Genomic DNA, 23,378 nt, shown 5'->3' on the forward strand with positions numbered 1-23,378 from the left:
TGGGGTCAGCATTAGTTTTGTTAACAGTGGTACCAGGAGGGACTGTTTTCACCCCTTCAGAAGAACAGCAGACTTCCGTGAAGCATTCAGCAGTTTGTTCAAAATGTGATTAACAAACAGCAAAGCTGATTCCAGGATTTCAGGGAGGATTTCAGGGAGGCAACAGTATCGGGGAAAGCCAAACTTGCAGATGGAAGAACATATAGGTCTAGAGCTTTCATATATTACTTAATCAGGTTGTCACCCTATTTAGGGACTCACATTTGTGAGAGAAGAGTGACACAGGGCCCGATTCACAGAACTAACTTAATTTTGGGAGTTTTTAGGGACCAGTTAAAGGTGAATTTCTAAATTACCTTTCTTGCTGATTATGGACCACACACGTGTCCTAATCAGATCTGTTAGATCGATCCAAATCTTTTAAGAGAGGTAAGCGCTTTAATCCTGTGGGCTCGATTCACAGAACTAACTTAAGACAAAATCCTAAACGTACTACTTTTGGTATTCACAGAACGTACTTACTGCTTTTGGTAGGATAGAGCCATGTCTTCAACTTCTTCCTGAACTGCAGCAAGTTCTCCATCTGCCTGAGTTCAGTTGGGAGTTTATTCCAGGCCAGTGCCGCTGCAATACTAAAGGCCCTTCCTACTGATTTAGCTCTTTTAAATCTAGACAGTTTTACCAGCTTAGCTGATGAGGAGCGGACGATGCGCTAGGCAGCGTACTTTAAAACGGCTGCTTAGAAACATGTTGTGTTTGGTATCAAACTGTAGTGTAGTTCCTATTATCCCAATAGGCTCTGCGCATTGGAATAATACCGCCAATAGTATAGACCTAGACCAGACGTTAACTAGGTCTTCTACTGTCGATATTAGACTTAAAGTTTTGGGTTTGCCAGCTAGCTCAGAGTTCACTAGAAACTTTCTCGAATAGACAAGGAGGAGTTGAACCTCCCTGGATAGACAAGAAGGGATTTAGTTTCTGACAACCATAGAACATGACAACTTTGCTCTCCCCTAATCAAGAGTGTATCTCTAGAGTCGTGTGAAAACAAAAGACAACTTATTTTACTCAGTCAGTACGTGCATTCTTAGTTTCACCAGATTGTAGAGAAAAGGAAGAGACGGGCGTGTTCAATAAAAGATGTTATTTATTGATCAGTCTCTTTTCTCGTACAAGAGAAATTAATCGATATTATTGCAATACTTATGGTTAAGTAAAGTGCATACAATAAAAGCAGAAGTATAAAATAATACTGTAAAAACATTGATATGGTTTCTAAGCCATACGTTATTTAAAATGGACAGAATAGATACATACACATATACATTTAACTAATCGTACTCAACTGGTGCTTCTAACCACGCCTACCCCGGTGTACCTGACCTAAGCCTAATACGTGGGCGGGGATGGAAAGTAGTAGTTTACGTTAAGTTTGTTTTGCCAAGTGACTGATTCAAGAATTCTCTGCAAGGGGTTATTCAGTTCCGTACCTTGAATCTAGGATGATTGAGGGATGGTATCTCTCATCTTTGGTCTCGATATTCCAGGCTGCCTGCAAGGGCTGCTCGGAAGCGCCGGAGCTGGATTTCTCGGCAGGAGAAAGGCAGCGTCTCGTTCTCAGCGCGTCAGGAAGGCGGGGCAGCTAGTGGGCTTCGCTCTCTGCTGGGCTTCGGGAAGTCTCGCTGCTCCGATCTCGTCACCACCGCGTGTGTTTGCTTAAAGGCAATATCGGTAATATTTATACCTGTAAGGTGCCGAGATTGACGTAAGGATGGACATAGATACGTCAATAAGGATGTCATACGAGCTGGTCGTTAGCGCATTCTTTTACTGAAGTTCTCGGTGGAATCAAAACAATGGCCGCAGGGTTTTTCCCAGGTTGTCATAGGTTTGATTTGTTTTGAGAACTCCGTATGCCTTATCAGGGGCTGGAGGAATATTGCTTGCCTAATTAGATGGCAAGCGTTATGACCTAATCAGATAACCCGCTCCTGTGCCGTGGTCTGGCGTAATCAGATAACGGTTTCTGCATCATGGGATGGCTGCTAGTTAACTCGTTAACCAGAATAGGGTCAGGAATAGGGGGATCGATACAGAACCTATAGGAATACATCACAAAACACCTTGGAATCCTACCTCCTGCGGGGGAGGCATGATTCCACCCTTCTAGAGGGACTTATGTGAAACACCGGTGCACCCGGTACCAGCTTTTTCGACCTGGACATCACAAAATGGATGATACCAGCCACAGACACGAGTCTGCCCTCCTGCTGCTGAGCCAAGCCTGACAATACGTTTCCTGTCACAGGGAGGTGTGACCATCTCCCAAACAGTCTTTAGTGTATTGGGGCTGGGTGGATGCACTCTTAGAGTGCCAGAAAGTCTGCACTGGGGGCACATTTGGTGTTCCCATGCTTAGTCCAGCTCAAACCGGTTGCAGCAGCCATTTGCTCCTGCTCTGGCGTGAAACTGGACAAAGGGCATGGGTGTAGCCACCCCTCTGTCCTAACCCTCCCCTAGGAGGCTCCCTAGAGTTAGTCCAATGCCTTCCCTGGCTATAAAGTGGGAAACCTGACTACAGTACTTTGGATTTTACCTAGACTCTACTCTGCAAGCAGAAACCAAGTACTTCAATGGTCTACACTTCGCTGGACGATAGAAGAATCTCCCTTGGAGTAAAGGAGTTACTCCCCTGCATCAGCAGGCACCTAAAAGCATCTGACCGGTTTGCATCCCCCGAGCTCCTGAGGACTCTGAAGATTTCTGCAACACAGGAGGTGGGTTCCCGAGCATCTCTGAGGTTGATCTGCTCTCTCAGCAATCCTTAGACCCGTATCCCTCGTGGGGTCCGTGCAACCCGAACCCCTGTGCACTGAGTATTTTTTCAGCAGCATATGCTTTTTTGCAATCCCTGAGGCTGTGCATTCGACTACTTATAGTCAAAAACCTGAGCAGTATGTCCACTGAAGATCTCTAGCCTCCACTCCACGAGTGCTCTGTGGGCTGGTGCTTTGTGATTCCCTTTGCGATCCCTGGTCTGTTGGCCTGTGGGTCCTAGGGAGGGTCACTTTGATTTGCCTAGGGCTTCCCTGGTTGCTCCAACCATGCCCTGACTCCCCATAGTTTGGAGAGTCCCCAGGACCTTGCTGGTTCTCACCGTAACCTGTTTCCTCTGACATCGTGGGTTGCCTTTGCAAAGGCTTGTTCATGTTCAATCGGGACACTGACCCCTCAGCACTCAACAGCTAACCTCCAGACTTTAGTCATCATCAACGTCTCCTGTTCCCCATGGCTGCAGAGTCAAGCATCCTATCTTCACACCCTAAGCTCCCGGCATCGGTGGACATTTGCCTATCGAGCCCCTGGTCACCCTGAAGTGACCCAGACTCTGTGACCTCTGCTTTCAGGTTCTTCTCACCTCAGATCTAGGCTTGGATTCCACCAGACAGTTTTCATCTTCCCGGCAGCACCACACAATTGAAAATGACAAGGGTTTCCGACACCATGTGACCCCTATGCACCAGGCTCCTCTGGGATAGGTAACACGTGTACCTCGATAATCACAAGGGTGCTGGCCTTAGAACCTTGTATATTCCAAAGGGTTTGCTTGAAGTCCTCTCCAAAGTAACCTTGAACTGTAATTTTCCAACCGCGACTTTCCCCATAGAAGCTTACGGAGCCTGCGTCTGTGTTCCCACACTGCCCCCGCCCTCTGTGGGGTCCCTGTGTCACTCCTTTGGGTGGTTCATTGGGGTCCCAGTGATTCTATGTGCTCTAGACACTGTGTCTTGTGAAGTCATTGTTGTTATCCCATTTTTTAGTATATGGTTCGGTCTCCCCCTGGAGCCTGCTGTGTATTGTGCTATTTACTGTTGTTCTATTGATTAAGTAGTGTGTGTTTTCTGCTCTAATCTAGTATAGAGGTTAGTAGAGAGCGTTTAGTAATAAATAACACTTGTGTGGTTCTCCTTTCATTTGATTACTCAGGAGGTTGTGATCTGGTAAAACAAGCTGCTTTACACTCCTTCAAGATTTAGCCTGAAGGCTGCTCTCCATAGCTACCAACAGGATAGCTTTCATAAAGGTTATCTTTGACCTCATACATCATAAGGGTCGTTTGGACTGGTGCAAGGTGCCCACTTTAACTATGGACAGCATATACCAGTCCAACTTCTCACACTCAGCCTGGAATGTGTAGAAGTATGTAATCTGCGTAAAGTGTGTCATCCGCGTAAAGCATAATTCTATCCTTATGATTGTCTCCCCAGGCCAGATCCCTGACCTGTGCATCTAAGTGGAACCACTCCACCAGAGGCTCAATGATAAGGGCGAGCAATAGGGGTGTGAGAGGATAACCAAGTCTGGTGTCTTTCTATGTCGAGAGTGGGGCCAATAATGGATTATTTAATCTCACTTGTGCCCAAGGGGAGGTATAAAGGGTTTTGACAAAACAAATGAAACAAGGCCCAAAATCCTTGTTATAGTACAATTAGCATAAAAGGCCAATGTACCATGTCAAACTTCTTCTATATATATAGCAAAAGTAGGGCAGTTGGGCTGTGGAAATCGTGCACATGTGAGGGTATAATGTGGAGGTGCCGGAAACAATTGTGAGTGCTCTTATTAGGCTTAAATCCATTTTGATCATCATCAGGTAGTGTTCGAATGACATTATGTAATCTCAAGGCTCTTACGTTTGTACAGGCTTTAGTTTCGATATTATTAATTACTGAAATCGAATTATAGAAGGCACTGAGTTGTGGGGGTTTATGCGGCTTCAGAGTAACTGAAATAACCACCCCTCACAAGAAGTCAGAAAGCGTTCAATTCACAAGGCCCTTTGAAACAACAACTTTAAATGCAGAATAACCAGAAAGGCACATTTCTTGAAGAATTTAATAGTACACCTCTTGGGACCAGGGTCCCCCCTTGACAGTGCCCACACTGAAAGATCTCTTATGGTGGGATTTTGAAGTTTAGCAGGAGGGGGATGTACACAAAAATATAACATTTCGTAGTAATGGGTGAATGTCTCTGTAATATCTGTACTTGACCCTCAGTGGATAAAATCGAAGGGACAATTCTTGACATATGGCCTTTGTTTGGAAGCCAGTACAAAAATTCCCAGCCTGGTCACCGACTTCATACTTTGTGAATATAACTAACCTGTCCATCCAGTAATATGAATCTTCTGCTTTAGTGTGGTTCTCGGATATTGAAGGAGTTGAGCTGCTTTGGTATGGTCTGCGTTCACCTCCCTCTTTTCTACCTGAATAATTTGGTCTTCTAGGTCAGTATTCTCACTCTTCTAATTTTTGAGCTTACGCCTAACCTGAGCCATGGTATTTCCTCTAGTCACTACCTTGAATGCTTCCCAAGCTGTAACTGCTGAGGAGACTGAACCCGCAATAATGTAAAAATAATCTATGATCTTATTCCGCAGATGTTTCACAAGAGTATCATCTAACAATCAAACACCATTTACCCTTCAACTCCCATTGTCGATGTCAGGTGGTTTATAGGTCCGGTGAATGATCGGAGAACCCACTGGAGAGAATGACATGTTTACCTTTGTCGTCTACATAAACTATCTGTACTGAAAATGAGAAGGACCTACAGAGGCGAATGGAGAATGGCGACCAATCTGAACCACTGAGTAAATCCTGGATGATTGACATGGTGTATACATCCTGCCCAAGAACACACACTAGTTTGTACCTAGTAAATGAGTTTCTTGAAGTAACAGGATATCAGGGGTGTGATGTTCAACAAACAACATAACGGCCCCCTCTTAATTTTAGTTTTCAAACTATTATCATTCCATGACTTTATACTATATCCCATCTCACCGTCTGACAACAATTTGTTAGTCATTCGAATCAAAGTGATCCTGTACAACTCGCGGGAGCATGTGCTCGGTAACCCAAATAAAATGAAACCTTAAATAATCTAAACTAAAATCCATCCCCCTAACATCCCCACCCTATATTTCCATCCTAGAAGCATCAGTCTCCCCAAATCATATGTAATAATCAACTGTGAAACTCAATGGCAAAAAGTGAAAATAGAAACAAGCAAGTAAAAGGATTGATGTACTTTGAATGAAGAGTCCCTTTTCTTTTCTCTTCCAGGGGCTTTGTATTGTGCAGAAAAGCTGAACATGAAGTCAGTGGTTTCATAATGGTCTCTGTTGCCACATGCATGTTATTTCCCACGAACCCTGGGTTTGGTGAAGTCGGTCTGCAGCAGGAGCAACTTCTACCCCCAATGACTTAAGGTGTGCTAGATTCTTTGATGCCTCCTCGGTTTTTGTAGTGTACTTTGCGGGATGAAGATATTTCATCAGACGCCCTTTCAATCCCCCGGATGTGTCAGCTGAAAAAATTTCAAAGGAAATATCTTGACCCAGCACAGTGGAGCAGAGGTCCTCTCCTTCACGCCCATTTGTAACACTAAGAGCATCTGTGAGAAAGTGCCTCGTTTGACATGGTTATCCCCTGTTTTTTGCTGCCTGGTTTTGATGTGGTTTCAATTGTAGTGCACAGGGTCTCCAGTGCCAGTGCTTTTTCCCAAAACATATCCACAATTGGTATATCTGCCCCCCTGTAAGTCCCTAGTAAATGGTACCCTGGGTACCCAGGGCCTGGGAGTTGAAGAGGATCCCCTCGTACCCTCCTCAGTGGGACCATGTCACTGCCCTGGCAGATTGCATGCCCCTGTGAGAGAGAAAACAACAAGGTTGACATGGCACTCTACCTGGGTGCCGTGCCAGGCAACACTGCCTGGAGGTATAGGTAAGTCACTGCTCTAGCCGATCTCACAGCCCTAAGGCAGGGTATGCTATACCACAGGTGAGGACATATCTGCATGAGCAGATACGCCCCTACAATATTAGGGTCCATTCTTTAATATTGTAAGTGCCAGTGAAGCCAAACAGAGTACATGGGCTGGAAACTCGACAGCTCGATTTCCACAGCACCATGATTGCTTCCCTGAACACAGGGGTGTTTGGTACCAAACTACTCCTTTCAATATATCCACACCAATGCCACTGTGAGATTTATTATACCATGTACTCAGAGGGCACCTCAGAGGTGCCTGCTGAAAACCTACCAATCCTGGTGTGGTTTCTGACCGGCTGTAGGCATTTAGCCACCACCAGACATGTTTCTGGACCCCTGGGTGGAGAGCCCCTTCTCTCTTGGACCAGAAACAATGCACATCCTGGGTGAAGGTGTCACACCTCCTCCCCCAGGATGGGCCGGTGCTCAAAGGGGAAGCTTCAAAGGCCTGCCGCCTTTGTAATATGCAATCCTGTGCCTCTGCTGCTAACAGAAGATGGCAGCCTCCGGTTTACACCCCCACTTCATATGGGAAAACTGGTGGAAAACTTAGGAGAATAAGGGATGTGCCCACCTCTGCCAATCCACCCCTCAGGTGGGGTAGGCAAGGTGAAGCACATCTTTCAGTCCTCACCATCTTGAAGATGGGTAGACCCGCCAATCAGGGTTAGGTCTGTGCACACTCCCACAGGAGGGTGGCATAATAGATGGTGTAGTCAACCCAGGCAAGGTGCCAATTGGCCCTACCTGCTACTCCCTTAAAATGCCCCATAATTTTGTTTTTAGGTGGCTCTACCAGTCCTGGAAATTCGATCTGCGATGTCCTAAGAAGAAAGAAGACGTCCCTGCAGAGAAGACTGAATACGGAGACTCTCTTGGCCCCATCCCTACTAGCCTGTCTACAGCTTCTGCGAACCTGCAACCTGTCTTGCAGCCGGTGAGCTCTGAAAACCCTGGGTGGACTGCTGCCTTTGAAGAAGACTCCAATCTCCCGTGGAGAGTGGATCTGTCCAGAAAAAAAGAACTCCAAGGGCTCTGGATCGAGCTAGAACCACAATCCCTGCATCCGACGCCCCCGGCCCGAGTCTGAGGGTCCCACCTGCCCAGTGAATTCTCTGTGGTGATTTAGACCTCAAATCCAGTGTTCGCTGACCGCTCCTGACCTCCATGACGATGCCTGCAGACAGAATCCAGAGGCTCTGCCTGACCGTGACTGACTCAGGTAAGAAGACTTGGAAGTTGAAAGGCACCCCTGCACCCGAAGCCCCTGGGCCTTGGTGAGCTGAACCAGTTGTGCCCCTACCACACCCTGCCTCACTACTTACCTCTCCTGTAGTTGGTCTCCCTCTTGCAACCTCCAGTGAAATGCCTGCATCCTGTTTGTCAAAAGCTCCAAACTCCATTCAAAAGCATTGGGCACCGAGCGCTGATTTAGCATCCAGCTGCCCCTCTGCCCCTGGTGGTGTATGCTTGGTGCTGCTTGGGGCCCCCCCTGTGCTTGTGCTAACCCCCAAAGCTTAGCCTCTGCAACTGATCCACTTACCTGCAAGCATCGTGGCTCCAGGCACCCTCTGTCTCTACTGAAAAGCATTAGGCCGAACTCTGACTCTGACCTCTGCACTCAGCCGCCCCTGTGCTGCTAGTGGTGCAGTTTTGGTACTCACCTAACCCGTGCTCCTTGCTGACCTTTTGGCCCGAATACTGGATTTGTAAGTGTGGCACTTACCTGTTAAACTGCATTATTGTTTTCACCATAAGGAACATTGAACTGCTTCAAACATATTCTAAATGCCAACTTTTAAAAGCAAAAAGTATTTTTATTTAAAAATGTACTTACCTTTTTGCAAAGATCTTGGTCTTAAAATAAAATACAAACAATGTATATTTTTCCAAAAGTGGTGTGGATCTCCTTATCGAGCCGTGTGTCCGTTATTGGTCAATGTTGTGCAATAAATGTCTTCCACTCCTCTGTGTGAGGCCTAAGGCTGCTCGCCCACACTCCCACTAATAGAGCACTTTGGGTTTTACATCAAACAAGTGCCCATTGCACACAACCAGAGAGTAAATATTATTCAATATCTCTAAAACATATCAAACATGAGCAGGAAGTAAGCAAATAATTGTAACATAAGCTGTCAGAGAAAACATAGTATTAAAGACAATCTTCTTTAATTTCTTGTGTATCCAGCCGACACGTGTTTCGTCGCATAGCAATGCGACTCATCAGGGCTGGGGAAGATACAAAATAGAACATAGTGGCGCATTTGTGTTTTCGTAGTTGAATTCACAGCGTATTAATCAAATAACGTGACTTGGTAATAGTGAGAACAACCAATTTTCAGCGTACAGAGTGAAGCATTGTGTATTCATACAAATTAGTTCGATTTAAGACGTGACACTAGTGTCTAGTTCTATCAGTATTATTCCGCTGACCATTAGAGAAGATTGAGAACCGTGGAAACCAACGTATGTCGTCCTACAAGTGAGAGTGTGAGTATCATGATTTCAAGAATTCGAGTGAGCGAGGGACGTATTGCAATGTGGAAATTAAAAAGCCAAAGATAGTGATGGTGTCGAGACTGTTTGTTCTAAGATGAACAGATGTGATAGTACGAAGTGGTCTTGAGAAACCAGTCTGGTTAATAGCCACTGTATCTTTGTGACGAATATTTATGTAAGTGACTCTTCACTCCATGCTGCTAATTTCGAGTGATAGCTAGTGCGTGATTTTTAAAAAAATATTTGAATCATACCTGTAACCTTCGAGTGAGTGAAAGGAAGGTCTAAAATAGAAATAGAAAAGAAAAGGACAAAGAACAGGAAAACAAGATGTAAAGTGCTATAACTACGGTAAGGTGCGCAAACGAGCATCGTATGTCTAGGTGAAAGACAGCGGGCTATAAAAAATAGATATAAAGAGAGAGAGGCTCACCGCTTAGCCAGTGATATTTCCAACCCGGCCGGGCTCAGGACCAAGGAAATGTAGATAAACTTTGATTCTGGTGTGAAGCTAAACGATACAAGGGGAGGGGTAAGAGGGGTAGTTAGCGTCTGAAAAAAGAGCTGTGAGAATAGAGTGGAGTGTCGAAACCTACTAAAAAGCCAGCTCACCACGTAGCAAAAAGCCTAGGTAGGTAGTTGCAGATCTGATCCGGACTGTGGGTATGACCGGATAATGTTGTTAAAAGCTGGCTTGGGAAGGAGCTCAGATAAAGCTGAGGGTATAAAGGGAAGACAAGGAAACAAAGGCATCAGAGAGAGGTAGGCTTGGAGGAAATCCAGAGAGCTGTGTGAAAACAAAAGGTCAGGCACCAGTTACCCGGTGTGCCTGACACAGTGTAAGGAAAGGGTTTACCTCGTGTTAAGAATGTAAAGCCAGAGGGATCCGCCGGAGGTCAGTGTGAGGGTGGGTAGAGCGGTTATGCTCTCATCAGAGATTTGTTCCTGAAAAGGATTTAAAAAGAGCATTTCTGTTCATGCTAAGCAGGTGTCTTCAAATACAACAATCACCATAAAGATCGGGGCGTAATGGATCTAATGCCCGTACGAGCTCTTACCAGCTGTTTAGCGTAGAGAAGGGTAGGAGTAGAACCGCTTCCGAGTAAGGCGAGATCCCGTGTTCCTTGAAGGACACGTGATCTCAACCCGGAAACATATTTCAGGAGTATGTGACCGTGGACCCGTATGTAAAGGGCTCGAAGGTGAAACCCTCTCGCACGGGTGCGTTCCAGGGCAGAACCCATGGTTGCAAGAGCCCGCCTACTGTGTCGTCAAAGCAAAGAACAGCTAGAGAGTACGAAATAACCCATGTGCATAATTGGAAAGCCCGTAAGCGGCATTGTGAGTGGATGCTCATAAAAGGAATCTAATTATGTGGAAAGAAAGTGAAAGTATATATGAGTAATAAAAGTGGGCTAGAAGAGAGGGAAATAAAGGGAGAAGAGAGGTGAGTGATATGGGTATTGCCAAATAAGGAACGGAACGTGAGATAAGAAGACGAGGTGCTTGCTGTGTACCATATCCAATGGTATGATTGTGTAGTGGCATGCCGAGAGACCCATGCAATCGAAATTGTTAAATATACTCATATGACTGGTACATATTATTTAGTGCCTTTTACATAGTAGGTAAAAAGAAATCGCTTCTGTAATTGAAGCTAGCCACAGAGTATAGCAACATTAACAATAATTGAATAAAATGCATCAAAGAGATATACATGCCTAATTCAATGTGTCTACAGATTAAACAGTGAGGTATAATACAACGTTGAAGAATAATGAAAATGCAATAAGTGACCATTCAGAATACGGAATGGCGAACTTAACCCATTCACTTGTAATAAGCCATCCATCTGAATATGTGAATTGTTTTGGTTTTACAATGTTCTGCCAGTGCCTTAACCTTCATCTAGTATCGTTGTCAACTACCAGGCACATGTGTTGCCCATTTCCCTTTTATCTTTTCATGCTGACAATGTTTACATATATGACACATATGTTTTTGTAATGGTTGTATCCGACCTACGTTTTAAACTAGAACTAACTGACTGCATTGACACAACAGTCACACCAATGGTCAATAATATCTCTACTTACGTAATTAAGATAAGGTAAAGAGGTATGTCATCAGCTCTGCCCAATACCATAATCATTAAGCAGAGCATATCTCATGATCCATGCATGACACACAAACACTAATTAGTGTTTATCCATTAAGTTCGCCATTCCGTTCCTTATTTTGCAATACCCATATCACTCACCTCTCTTCTCCCTTTATTTCCCTCTCTTCTAGCCCACTTTTATTACTCATATATACTTTCACTTTCTTTCCACATAATTAGATTCCTTTTATGAGCATCCACTCACAATGCCGCTTACGGGCTTTCCAATTATGCACATGGGTTATTTCGTACTCTCTAGCTGTTCTTTGCTTTGACGACACAGTTGGCGGGCTCTTGCAACCATGGGTTCTGCCCTGGAACGCACCCGTGCTAGAGGGTTTCACGTTCTAGCCCTTTACATACGGGTGCCCGGTCACATACTCCTAAAATATGTTTCCGGGTTGTGATCACGTGTCCTTCCAGGAACACGGGATCTCGCCTTTCTCGGAAGCGGTTCTACTCCTACGCTTCTCTACGCTAAATGGCTGGTAGGAGCTCGTACGGGCATTAGATCCATTACGCCCCGATCTTTATGGTGATTGTTGTATTTGACGACACCTGCTTAGCATGTACAGAAATGCTCTTTTTAAATCCTTTTCAGGAACAAATCTCTGATGAGATCATACCCGCTCTACCCACCCTCACACTGACCTCCGGCGGATCCCTCTGGGTTTACATTCTTAACACGAGGTAAACCCTTTCCTTACACTGTGTCAGGCACACCGGGTAACTGGTGCCTGACATTTTGTTTTCACACAGCTCTCTGGATTTCCTCCAAGCCTACCTCTCTCTGATGCCTTTGTTTCCTTGTCTTCCCTTTATACCCTCAGCTTTATCTGAGCTCCTTCCCAAGCCAGCTTTTAACAACATTATCCGGTCATACCCACAGTCCGGATCAGATATGCAACTACCTACCCAGGCTTTTTGCTACGTGGTGAGCTGGCTTTTTAGTAGGTTTCGACACTCCACTCTATTCTCACAGCTCTTTTTTCAGACGCTAACTACCCCTCTTACCCCTCCCCTTGTATCATTTAGCTTCACACCAGAATCAAAGTTTATCTACACTTCCTTGGTCCTGAGCCCGGCCGGGTTGGAAATATCACCGGCTAAGCGGTGAGCCTCTCTCTCTTTATATATATTTTTTATAGCCCGCTGTCTTTCACCTAGACATACGATGCTCGTTTACTCACCTTACCGTAGTTATAGCACATTACATCTTGTTTTCCTGTTCTTTGTCCTTTTCGTTTCTATTTATATTTTAGACCTTCCTTTCACTCACTCGAAGGTTACAGGTATGATTCAAATATTTTTTTAAAAATCACGCACTAGCTATCACTCGAAATTAGCAGCATGGAGTGAAGAGTCACTTACATAAATATTCGTCACAAAGATACAGTGGCTATTAACCAGACTGGTTTCTCAAGACCACTTCATACTATCACATCTGTTCATCTTAGAACAAACAGTCTCAACACCATCACTATCATTGGCTTTTTAATTTCCACATTGCAATACGTCCCTCGCTCACTCGAATTCTTGAAATCACGATACTCACACTCTCACTTGTAGGACGTCATACGTTGGTTTCCACGGTTCTCAATCTTCTCTAATGATCAGCGGAATAATACTGATAGAACTAGACACTTGTGTCACGTCTTAAATCGAACTAATTTGTATGAATACACAATCCTTCACTCTGTACGCTGAAAATTGGTTGTTCTCACTATTACCAAGTCACATTATTTGATTAATACGCTGTGAATTCAACTACGAAAACACAAATGCTCCACTATGTTCTATTTTGTATCTTCCCCAGCCCTGATGAGTCGCATTTCTAATGCGACGAAACACGTGTCGGCTGGATACACAAGAAATTAAAGAAGATATGTTTTCTCTGACAGCTTATTTTACAATTATTTGCTTACTTCCTGCTCATGTTTGATATGTTTTAGAGATATTGAATAATATTTACTCTCTGGTTGTGTGCAATGGGCACTTGTTTGATGTTCGTAAAGTTTGTTCAGTGAACAGACTCACCATGAGGGGTTATAGGGCTTATCCCCTCGCTCATTCGCGCCAACACTTGATACTGCAGAAACTTGAAACAACTTAGCGTTAATTTTGCAGAGCGACCTATCCCCTAACCCTTAAAAACCCTTTTCTTCTGTTACACTTTGGGTTTTACATTGAGCCCTGTACACTTTTGGGGAACCCCTGATCTCTGTGCATGGAATGACCACCTAGTAAGCATACCATATACAAAGCCAGATTCATACAGCGTCAATGTACATTTTGAAGGGCTTCTCATAGTGAACCCACCTCGGCACAGAATTTGACTCACTTTAGTCAAATCCAAGAATCAGCAGAAACAGACAAAGGCTTTAACCACTTTCTCCAGGAAACATACGTTTGACTTCTCTCTCAGAAAAGACGGTATGCTCTTTCGAGGGCAATTTAATCGGAGAAACAGCACAGTGTGAAAATCAGGAGACTGAAGGTACTCATAGGAACTCAAGCGAGGAACCACTTTGTGACCATTGTAGAGTTGAACAACACTGACATGAAGTGCAATTAAACTGAAACAAACATTTCATTTCTTTTTGCAGAGATCAGCACTCCTCTAGTCTGAATGCTGATAGTATAGCGCCTGCACTGCTTCCAGACACTTTCATCTCTGAGCTAAGAGCATGCTCCTCCCCCTTAGTCCAGATGAGCGCTCATGTATGGGCTTCACATAGCTCAAGGTTTTGAGATTCTTAGGAGCCAAAACAAACTATCCTATTGATGGCCTCACAGGAAGTGATTTCACATAACATTTGAATTTGATAATGTCAGAAGAAGAGACATTAGTGAAATTATAGGAATGATGAGTACACAGGTAACATACAAATCATTAATGCAGACATCTAAATTGATATTACACCAAAAGTATAATCTGTGCAGCCGCAAGGTGAAATATTGAAAATGTAGTGATATCAAAATGTCTGACAGTGGGTTTGCTGAACTCTATGAAGTGAATAGTGTCTCCCTCTTTAGTTGTAAGCGGCTACTCTGCACACAGTAGAAGTGCGAGCAAAGTCACATATGGAGTACTAGGACCCTCTCCCGTCTCCCAGTGATAAGATTCAGCTAGGTGTGGGTGAAACTTCAGCACAGACCTCTAAATGTGTGAGTGTCACTCATGATGAGTGAGACTTGAAGGCTCTGATGTGTGCATGTCGCATCTGATGTCACTGCCCAGGCAACAAATGCAACTTGCCTGACGGTGCTACGAAGTCCTCCTTCAACCGCACATTGATAGTGTGTGGACGAGGAGTGACTCAAGCTATGAGAGAGGGTTACCACCTGACCAGTCTTTTATAGGAATGGCATGTTAAAAATGAATACAAACACTTTTATTCAAAGTCTTATTGAAGAATAATATCCGGGCCTTTGCAAAATCTTAAAACATGACCAAAAGGCAGGTGGTACCTCTAATAAGAGCCTGTATGAAGGAGTCTGACATTAGTTAGTGATGGAATACCATCTCATCCTCAGAGCCGGCACCAGTCACTCACTGCCATGACACAATCCACTGAAGGAGAAATCTGTGAGAGTCAAACCCGATTGTTCTGTCTCATGAATGTATTGAGACTGCAATTTACTTTATTTTGTTTTATAAGTGAAACTTTGGGGGGAGTGAGTGGGTAAAAAATGCAGAGAAATGCAAAACTTAATTTGGGGCAAATCGTTGGAAAGTTGTTTGAATACACACAGCCCTATCAAATATAAAGAATTACCCACAGAAACAGGAAAAATAGAAAAACAGAAAAACGTTGACTAGTTTAATTCTAGCAGTTTTCTTACATTTTTATGTATTTAATGAAAGTCAGGCTGTCATTTCCAATTCACTTTTGAAGACTTGAGGCGGCGGTTCTGTCAGAGGCCACCAGAGGGCGATCATCGCCTGCTGATGAAACCCACTGGGCTCCACATTGGATGAAAGGGAGAAGGGTTTCCTCTTCCGGGTCTGCGGCGGGAGAGACAGCACCAGCAGCTGCGGTGACATCAATTCCGGCCTCTCCTGGTGTTTGCAGCCTGCAGCAGAGGAGGAAGGAGCCCTGTCTGTCTGTGCAGTTACCTTCATCTGCAGACCCCCCTCAAACCCCAGATCTGCCCCCCCAGACCCCAGATCTGCCCCCCCAGTCCCAGGAGGAGAAGAGAGCCTGGACATGTCTGCACAGGTCTCCGCTCAGGTAGGAGATTGTCAGCACCTTCTGCTGTGTTTGTAGAAATAGACTGAATAATCCTGGATGGAATCTCTGCAGGAGCCGGGCTGAGCTAGGCCCTTCTATCTGGGGCCCCTGGGGCTGAGCTGGGCTCTTCTATCTGGGGCCCCTGTGGCTGAGCTGGTCTCTTCTATCTGGGGGTCCTGGGGCTGAGCTGGGCTCTTCTATCCGGGGCCCCTGGGGCTGAGCTGGGCTCTTCTATCTGGGGCTCCTTGGACTGAGCTGGGCTCTTCTATCCGGGGGCCCTGGGGCTGAGCTGGGCTCTTCTATCTGGGGCCCCCGGGGATGAGTTGGGCTCTTCTATCCGGGGGCCTCTGGGGCTGAGCTGGGCTCTTCTATCCGGGGGCCCCTGGGCCTGAGCTGGGCTCTTCTATCTGGAGCCCCTGGGGCTGAGTTGGGCTTTTCTATCCAGGGGCCCTGGAGCTGAGCTGGGTTCTTCTATCCGGAGGCCTGTGCGGCTGAGCTGGGCTCTTCTATCCGGTGGTCCTGGGGCTGAGCTGGGCTCTTCTATCCAGGGGCCCCTGGGGCTGAGCTGGTCTCTTCTATCCAGGGGCCCCTGGGGCTGAGCGGGGCTCTCCTATCCGGGGGCCCCTGGGGCTGATCTGGGCTCTTCTATCCGGGGGCCCCTGGGGCTGAGCTGTGCTATTCTATCCGGGACCCCCGGGGGCTGAGCTGGGCTCCTCTATCCAGGAGCCCCTGGGGATGAACTGGGCTCTTCTATCTGGGGGACCTTTGGGGTTGAGCTGGGCTCTTTTATCCGGGGGCCCTAGGGGCTGAGCTGGGCTCTTCTATCCGGTGGGCTCTGTGGCTGAGCTGGGCTCTTCTATCTAGGGGCCCTGGGGTGGAAATGGGCTCCTCTATCCATGGGATCCTGGGGCTAAGCTGGGCTCTCCCATCCGGGGGCCCTTGGGGGCTGAGCTGGGCTCTTCTGTCCGGGTGCCCTAGGGGCTGAGCTTAAAACTTAATTTGGTGCAGAGTCAGAAAGTTGTTTGAATATAGACAGTCCTACCAAATATAAAAAATTACCCACAGAAAAAGGAAAAATAGAAAACATTGTCCAGTGTAATTCTAGCAGTTTCTTACATTTGCATATAATTAATGAAATTCAGGCTATTTCCAATTCACTCTTAAAGACTGGAGGCGGCGGTTCCGTCAGCGGCCACCTGAGGGCGCTCCTCGCCCGCTGATGAGTCCCACTGAGCTGCACATTGGCTGAAAGGGAGAAGTGTTTCCTCTTCCGGGTCAGCGGCGGCAGAGACAGCACCAGCAGGTGCGGTGACAACACTTCTGGCCTCTCCTGGTGTTTGCAGCCTGCAGCAGAGGAAGAAGGAGCCCTGTCTGTCTGTGCAGTTACCTTCATCTGCAGACCCCCCTCAAACCCCAGATTTACCACCCCAGACCCCAGACCTGCCCTCCCCCAGCCCTAGGGGTAGGAGAGAGCCTGGACATGTCTGCACAGGTCTCTTCTCAGGTAGGAGATTGTCAGCACCTTCTGCTGTGTTTGTAGAAATAGACTGAATAATACTGGAGGGAATCTCTGCAGGAGCCGAGCTGAGCTGGGCTCTTCTATCGGGGGCCCCTGGGGCTGAGCTGGGCTCTTCTATCCGGGGCTCCTGGGGCTGAGCAGGGCTCTTCCATCCGGGTGCCTCCTGGGCTGAGCTGGGCTCTTCTATCCGGGGCCTCTGGGGCTGAGCTGGGCTCTTCTATCCGGGGGCCCCTAGGGCTGAGCTGGGCTCTTCTATCCGGGGGCTCCTGGGGCTAAGCTGGGCTCTGCCATCCATGGGCCCTGGGGCTGAGCTGGGCTCTTCTATCCAGGGGCCCTGGGGCTGAGCTGGGCTCTTCTATCCGGGGCCCCTGGGGCTGAGCTGGGCTCTTCTATCCGCGGGCCCTTGGGCTGAGCTGGGCTCTTCTATCCGGGGACCCTGGGCTGAGCTGGACTCTTCTATCCGGGGCCCCTGGGGCTGAGCTGGGCTCTTCTATCCGGGGGCCCCTAGGGCTGAGCTGGGCTCTTCCATCCGGGGGCTCCTGGGGCTAAGCTGGGCTCTGCCATCCATGGGCCCTGGGGCTGAGCTGGGCTCTTCTATCCGGGGGCCCTGGGGCTGAGCTGGGCTCTTCTATCCGGGGCCCCTGGGGCTGAGCTGGGCTCTTCTATCCGCGGGCCCTTGGGCTGAGCTGGGCTCTTCTATCCGGGGACCCTGGGCTGAGCTGGACTCTTCTATCCGGGGGTCCTGGGGCTGAGCAGGGCTCTTCTATCCGGGGCCCCTGGGGCTGAGCTGGGCTCTTCTATCCGGGGGCCCTGGGGGCTGTGCTGAGCTCTTCTATCCGGGGGCCCTGAGGCTGAGCTGGGCTCTTCTATCCATGGGCCCTTGGGCTGAGCTGGGCTCCTCTATACAGCGGCCCCTGTGGCAGAGCTGGGCTCCTCTATCCGGGGACCCTGGGGCTGAGCTGGGCTCTGCTATCCGGGGGCCCCTTGGGGGCTGAGCTGGGCTCTTTTATCCCGGGGCTGAGCTGGGCTCTTCTATCCGATGCCCCTGGGGCTGAGCTGGGCTCTTCTATCCGATGCCCCTGGGGCTGAGCTGGGGTCTTCTATCCGCAGGCCCTTGAGCTGAGCTGGGATCTTCTATCCGGGGACCCTGGGCTGAGCTGGACTCTTCTATCCGGGGGTCCTGGGGCTGAGCAGGGCTCTTCTATCCGGGGCCCCTGGGGCTGAGCTGGGCTCTTCTATCCGGGGGCCCTGGGGGCTGTGCTGGGCTCTTCTATCCGGGGGCCCTGAGGCTGAGCTGGGCTCTTCTATCCGTGGGCCCTTGGGCTGAGCTGGGCTCCTCTATACAGCTGCCCCTGTGGCAGAGCTGGGCTCCTCTATCCAGGAGCCCCTGGGGCTGAGCTGGGCTCTGCTATCCGGGGGCCCCTTGGGGGCCGAGCTGGGCTCTTTTATCCTGGGGCTGAGCTGGGCTCTTCTATCTGGGGCCCCTTGGGCTGAGCTGGGCTCTTCTATCCAGGGGCCCGTGGGGCTGAGCTGGGCTCTTCTATCCGTGGGTCCCAGGGGGGCTGTGCTGGGCTCTTCTATCCAGGGCCCCTGGGGCTGAGCTGGTCTATTCTCTCCGGGGGCCACTGGGGAGGGCTGGAATCTTCTATCCGGTGCTGAGCTGGGCTCTTCTATCCAGGACCTCTGGGCTCTTCTATCCGGGGGCCTGTGGGGCTGAGCTATACTCTTCTATCTGGGGGCCCTTGGGGCTGAACTGGGCTCTTCTATCCGGGGGCCCCTGGGGCTGAGCTATATTCTTCTATCCAGGGGCCCATGGGACTGAGCTGGGCTCTACTATCTGGGGGCCCCTGGGGCTGAGCTGGGCCCTTCTATCTGCGTCCCCTGGGTCTGAGCTGGGCTCTTCTATCGGGGGCCCCTGGGGCTGAGCGGGGCTCTTATTTCCTGAGGCCCTAGGGGCTGAGCTGGGCTCTTCTATCCGGGGGCTTCTGGGGTGCTGGGCTCTTCTATCAGAGGCCCCTGGGGCTGTGCTATGCTCTTCTATCCCTGGGGCTGAGCTGTGCTCTTCTATCCGGGGCCTCTGGGGCTAAGTCGGGCTCCTCTATCCAGGGGCCCCTGGAGCTGATCTGGGCTCATCTATCTGGGGGCCGCTGGGGCTGAGCTGGGCTCTTCTATCCAGGGCCCCTGGATCTGAGCTGTGCTCTTCTACCCAGGGCCCCTGGAGCTGAGCGGGGCTCTTTCCAGGGGCCCCTGGGGCTGAGCTGGGCTCTTCTATCCGGGGGCCCTCTGGGGCTGAGCTGGGCTCTTCTATCCGGCGGCCATAGGGGCTGAGCTGGGCTCTTCTATCCGGGGGCCTCTGGGCCTGAGCTGGGCTCTTCTATCTGGGGGCCCCTGGGGCTGAGCTGGGCTCTTCAATCCGGGGCCCCTGGGCTTGAGCTGGGCTCCTCTATCCAGGGGCCCCTGTGGCTGAGCTGGGCTCTTCTATCCGGGGGCCCTGGGGGCTGTGCTGGGCTCTTCTATCTTGGGGCCCCTGGGGCGGAGCTGGGCTCTTCTATCCAGGGCCCCTGGCGCTGAGCTGGGCTCTTCTATCCAGGGGGCCTGGGGCTGAGCTGGGCTCTTCTATCCGGGGATCCTGGGGCTGAGCAGGGCTCTTCTTTCCGGGGGCCCCTGGGGCTGAGCTGGGCTCTTCTATCCACCGGCCCCAGGGGGGGGCTGAGCTGGGCTCTTCTATCCAGGGCCCCTGGTGCTGAGCAGGGCTCTTCTATCCGGGGACCCCTGGGGCTGAGCTGGGTTCTTCTATCCAGGGGCTCCTGGATAGAAGAACTAGCTGAGCTGGGCTCTTCTATCCGGGGGCCCTGGGGGGTTTTCCTTCTGGCCCTGGGGGTGTTTGTGGGAATCATGTGGGTTAAAGAGGGGATCTGTGCACTGCATCTTATTGCACTATTAGAGGTCTGTGCGCTGCATCTTAATGCACTGTTAGGAATATGTGCACTGCGGTGCATTCTTACTTACCTTGAGGGATCTGTGCACTGTGGTGCATCTTGCTGCACTGTGGGAAATCTGTGCAATGCACTGCATCTTGCTGCACTGTGAGGGATCTGTGCACTGTGGTACATCTTGCTGCACTCTGAGGGATCTGTGCACTGTGGTGGATCTTGCTGCACTGTGAGGGATCTGTGCACTGTGGTGCATCTTGCTGCACTGTGAGGGATCTGTGCACTGTGGTGCATCTTACTGCATTGTGAGGGATCTGTGCACTGTGGTTCATCTTGCTGCACTGCAAGGGATCTGTGCACTGTGGTGCATCTTGCTGCACTCTGAGGGATCTGTGCACTGTGGTGCATCTTGCTGCACTGTGTGGGATCTGTGCACTGTGGTGCATCTTGCTGCACTGTGAGGGATCTGTGCACTGTTGTGCATCGTGCTGCACTGTGAGGGATCTGTGCACTATGTTGCATTGTGCTGTACTGTGAGGGATCTGTGCACTGTTGTGCATCTTGCTGCACTCTGAGGGATCTGTGCACTGTGGTGCATCTTGCTGCACTGTGTGGGATCTGTGCACTGTGTTGCATTGTGCTGCACTGTGAGGGATCTGTGCACTGTGGTGCATCTTGCTGAACTGTGAGGGATCTGTGCACTGTGGTGCATCTTGCTGCACTGTGAGGGATCTGTGCACTGTGGTGCATCTTGCTGAACTGTGAGGGATCTGTGCACTGTGGTGCATCTTGCTGCACTGTGAGGGATCTGTGCACTGTGGTGCATCTTGCTGCACTGTGAGGGATCTGTGCACTGTGGTGCATCTTGCTGAACTGTGAGGGATCTGTGCACTGTGGTGCATCTTGGTGCACTGTGAGGGATCTGTGCACTGTGGTGCATCTTGCTGCACTGTGAGGGATCTGTGCACTGTGGTGCATCTTGCTGCACAGTGAGGGATCTGTGCACTGTGGTGCATCTTGCTGCACTACAAGGGATCTTTGCACTGTGGTGCATCTTGCTTCACTGTGAGGAATCTGTGGACTGTTCACTCATTGTCATGACACCATCCACTGAGGGAGAAATCTGTGACAGTCAAATCTGATTGTTCTGTCTTATGAAGTTATTGAGACTGTAATCTACTTGTTTGTTTATTTTATAAGTTAACCTTTGAAGGGAGTGAGCGGGTAAACAAAGGAGACAAATGTAAAACTTAATTTGGTGCGGAGTCGGAAAGTTGTTTGAATACACACAGTCCTACCAAATATAAAAAATTACCCTCAGAAACAGGAAAAATAGAAAACATTGTCCAATTTAATTCTAGCAGTTTCTTACATATCATTAATAAAATTCAGGCAATTTCTAATTCACTCCTAAAGACTGGAGGCGGCGGTTCCGTCAGCAGCCAACAGAGGGCGTTCCTCGCCTGCTGCTGAAACTCACTGAGCTGCACATTGGATGAAAGGGATAAGGGTTTCCTCTTCCGGGTCAGCGGCGACAGAGACAGCACCAGCAGCTGTGGTGACATCACTTCCGGCCTCTCCTGGTGTTTGCAGCCTGCAGCAGAGGAGGAAGGAACCATTGTCTCTCTGTGCAGTTACCTCCATCTGCAGACCCCCCCTCAGACCCCAGATCTGCACCTCCCACCCCCAGACCCAGGGGGAGGAGAGAGCCTGGACATGTCTACACAAGTCTCTGCTCAGGTAGGAGATTGTCAGCACCTTCTGCTGTGTTTGTAGAAATAGACTGAATAATCCTGGAGGGAATCTCTGCAGGAGCCGAGCTGAGCTGGGCTCTTCTTTCCGGGGCCCCTGGGGCTGAGCTGGGCCCTTCTAGGGGAGCCCCTGTGGCTGGGCTGGGCTCTTCTATCTGGGGGCCCTGGGGCTGAGCTGGGCTCTTCTATCCGGGAGTCCCTGGGGCTGAGCTATGCTCTTCTATCCGGCGGCCCCTGGGGCTGAGCTGGGCTCTTCTATCCGGGGCCCCTGGGGCTGAGCTGGGTGCTTCTATCCGGGGCCCCTGGGGGCTGAGCTGGGCTCCTCTATCTGGGAACCCCTGGACTGACCTGGGGCCTTCTATCCGGAGGCCTCTGTGGCTGAGCTGGGCTCCTCTATCCAGGGGCCCCTGGGGCTGAGCTTTGCTCTTCCATCTGGGGCCCCTGCGGCTGAGCTGGGCTCTTCTATCCAGGGGCCCCTGGGGCTGAGATGGGCTCTTCTATCCCAGGGCTTCTGGGGGGCTGAGCTGGGCTCTTCACTATGGGCCCCTGGGGCTGAGCTTGGCTCTTCCATCTGGGGCCCCTGGGGCTGAGCTGGGCTCTTCTATCTGGGGGCCTCTGCGGCTGAGCTGGGCTTTTCTATCCAGAGGCCCCTGGGGCTGAGTTGGGCTCTTCTATCCGGGGGCTCCTGGTGCTGAGCTGGGCTCTTCTATCCGGGTGCCCCTGGGGCTGAGCTGGGCTCTTCTATCAGGGGGTCCCTGGGGCTGAGCTATACTCTTCTATCTGGGGCCCCGGGGGCTGAGCTGGGCTCTTCTATCCGGGGCCACAGGACTAAGCTGGGCTCTTCTATCGGGGGGCCCTGTGGCTGAGATGGGCTCTTCTATCCGGGGGCCCCTGTGGCTGAGCTGGGCTCTTCTATCCCGGGGCCCCTGGGGCTGAGCTGGGCGCTTCTATCTGGGGGCCCCTGGGGCTGAGCTGGGCTCTTCGGTCCGGGGGCCCCTGGGGCTGAGCTGGGCTCTTTTATCCGGTGGCCGCTGGGGCTGAGCTGGCTCTTCTATCCAGGGCCCCTGGGGCTGAGCTGGGCTCTTCTATCTGGGGGCCACGGGGCTGAACTGGGCTCTTCTATGCGGGGCCCCTGTGGCTGAGCTGGGATATTCTATCTTGGGCCTCTGGGGCTGAGCTGGGCTCTTTTATCGGGGGGCCCCTGGGGCACAGCTGGGCTCTTCTATCCGGGGGCTGAGTGGGGCTCTTCTATCCGGGCCCCTAGGGCTGAGCTGGGCTCTTCTATCCGGGGCCCCTGTGGCTGAGCTGGGCTCTTCTATCCGGGGCCCCTGGGGCTGAGCGGGGCTCTTCTATCCGGGGAGTCCTGGGGCTAAGCTAGGCTCTTCTATCCAGGGCCCCTGGGGCTGAGCTGGGGTCCTCTATCTGGGGGCCATGG

The 23,378-nt window shown here is 49.9% G+C and overlaps 1 protein-coding gene across 3 annotated transcripts in view; it reads left to right on the top strand.

Moving 5' to 3' along the window:
- The window catches only part of LOC144823964 (uncharacterized), a 152,169-nt gene that overhangs the window by 44,605 nt on the left and 84,186 nt on the right, over positions 1-23,378 (top strand). Inside the window, exon 1 of one of the 3 annotated variants that reach the window (XM_078683136.1) lies at positions 15,549-15,740. The exons of 1 other annotated variant lie outside the window; for it this stretch is intronic. The gene's annotated coding sequence lies outside the window, so the exon portion shown is untranslated. Of the gene's footprint in view, positions 1-15,548; positions 15,741-21,792; positions 21,933-23,378 lie in introns of those variants that run through there. One more of the 3 variants, XM_078683051.1, reaches the window with a different exon arrangement.

The sequence above is a fragment of the Lissotriton helveticus genome, chromosome 1_1, assembly GCF_964261635.1.
Source record: "Lissotriton helveticus chromosome 1_1, aLisHel1.1, whole genome shotgun sequence".
Classification (NCBI taxonomy): domain Eukaryota; kingdom Metazoa; phylum Chordata; class Amphibia; order Caudata; family Salamandridae; genus Lissotriton; species Lissotriton helveticus.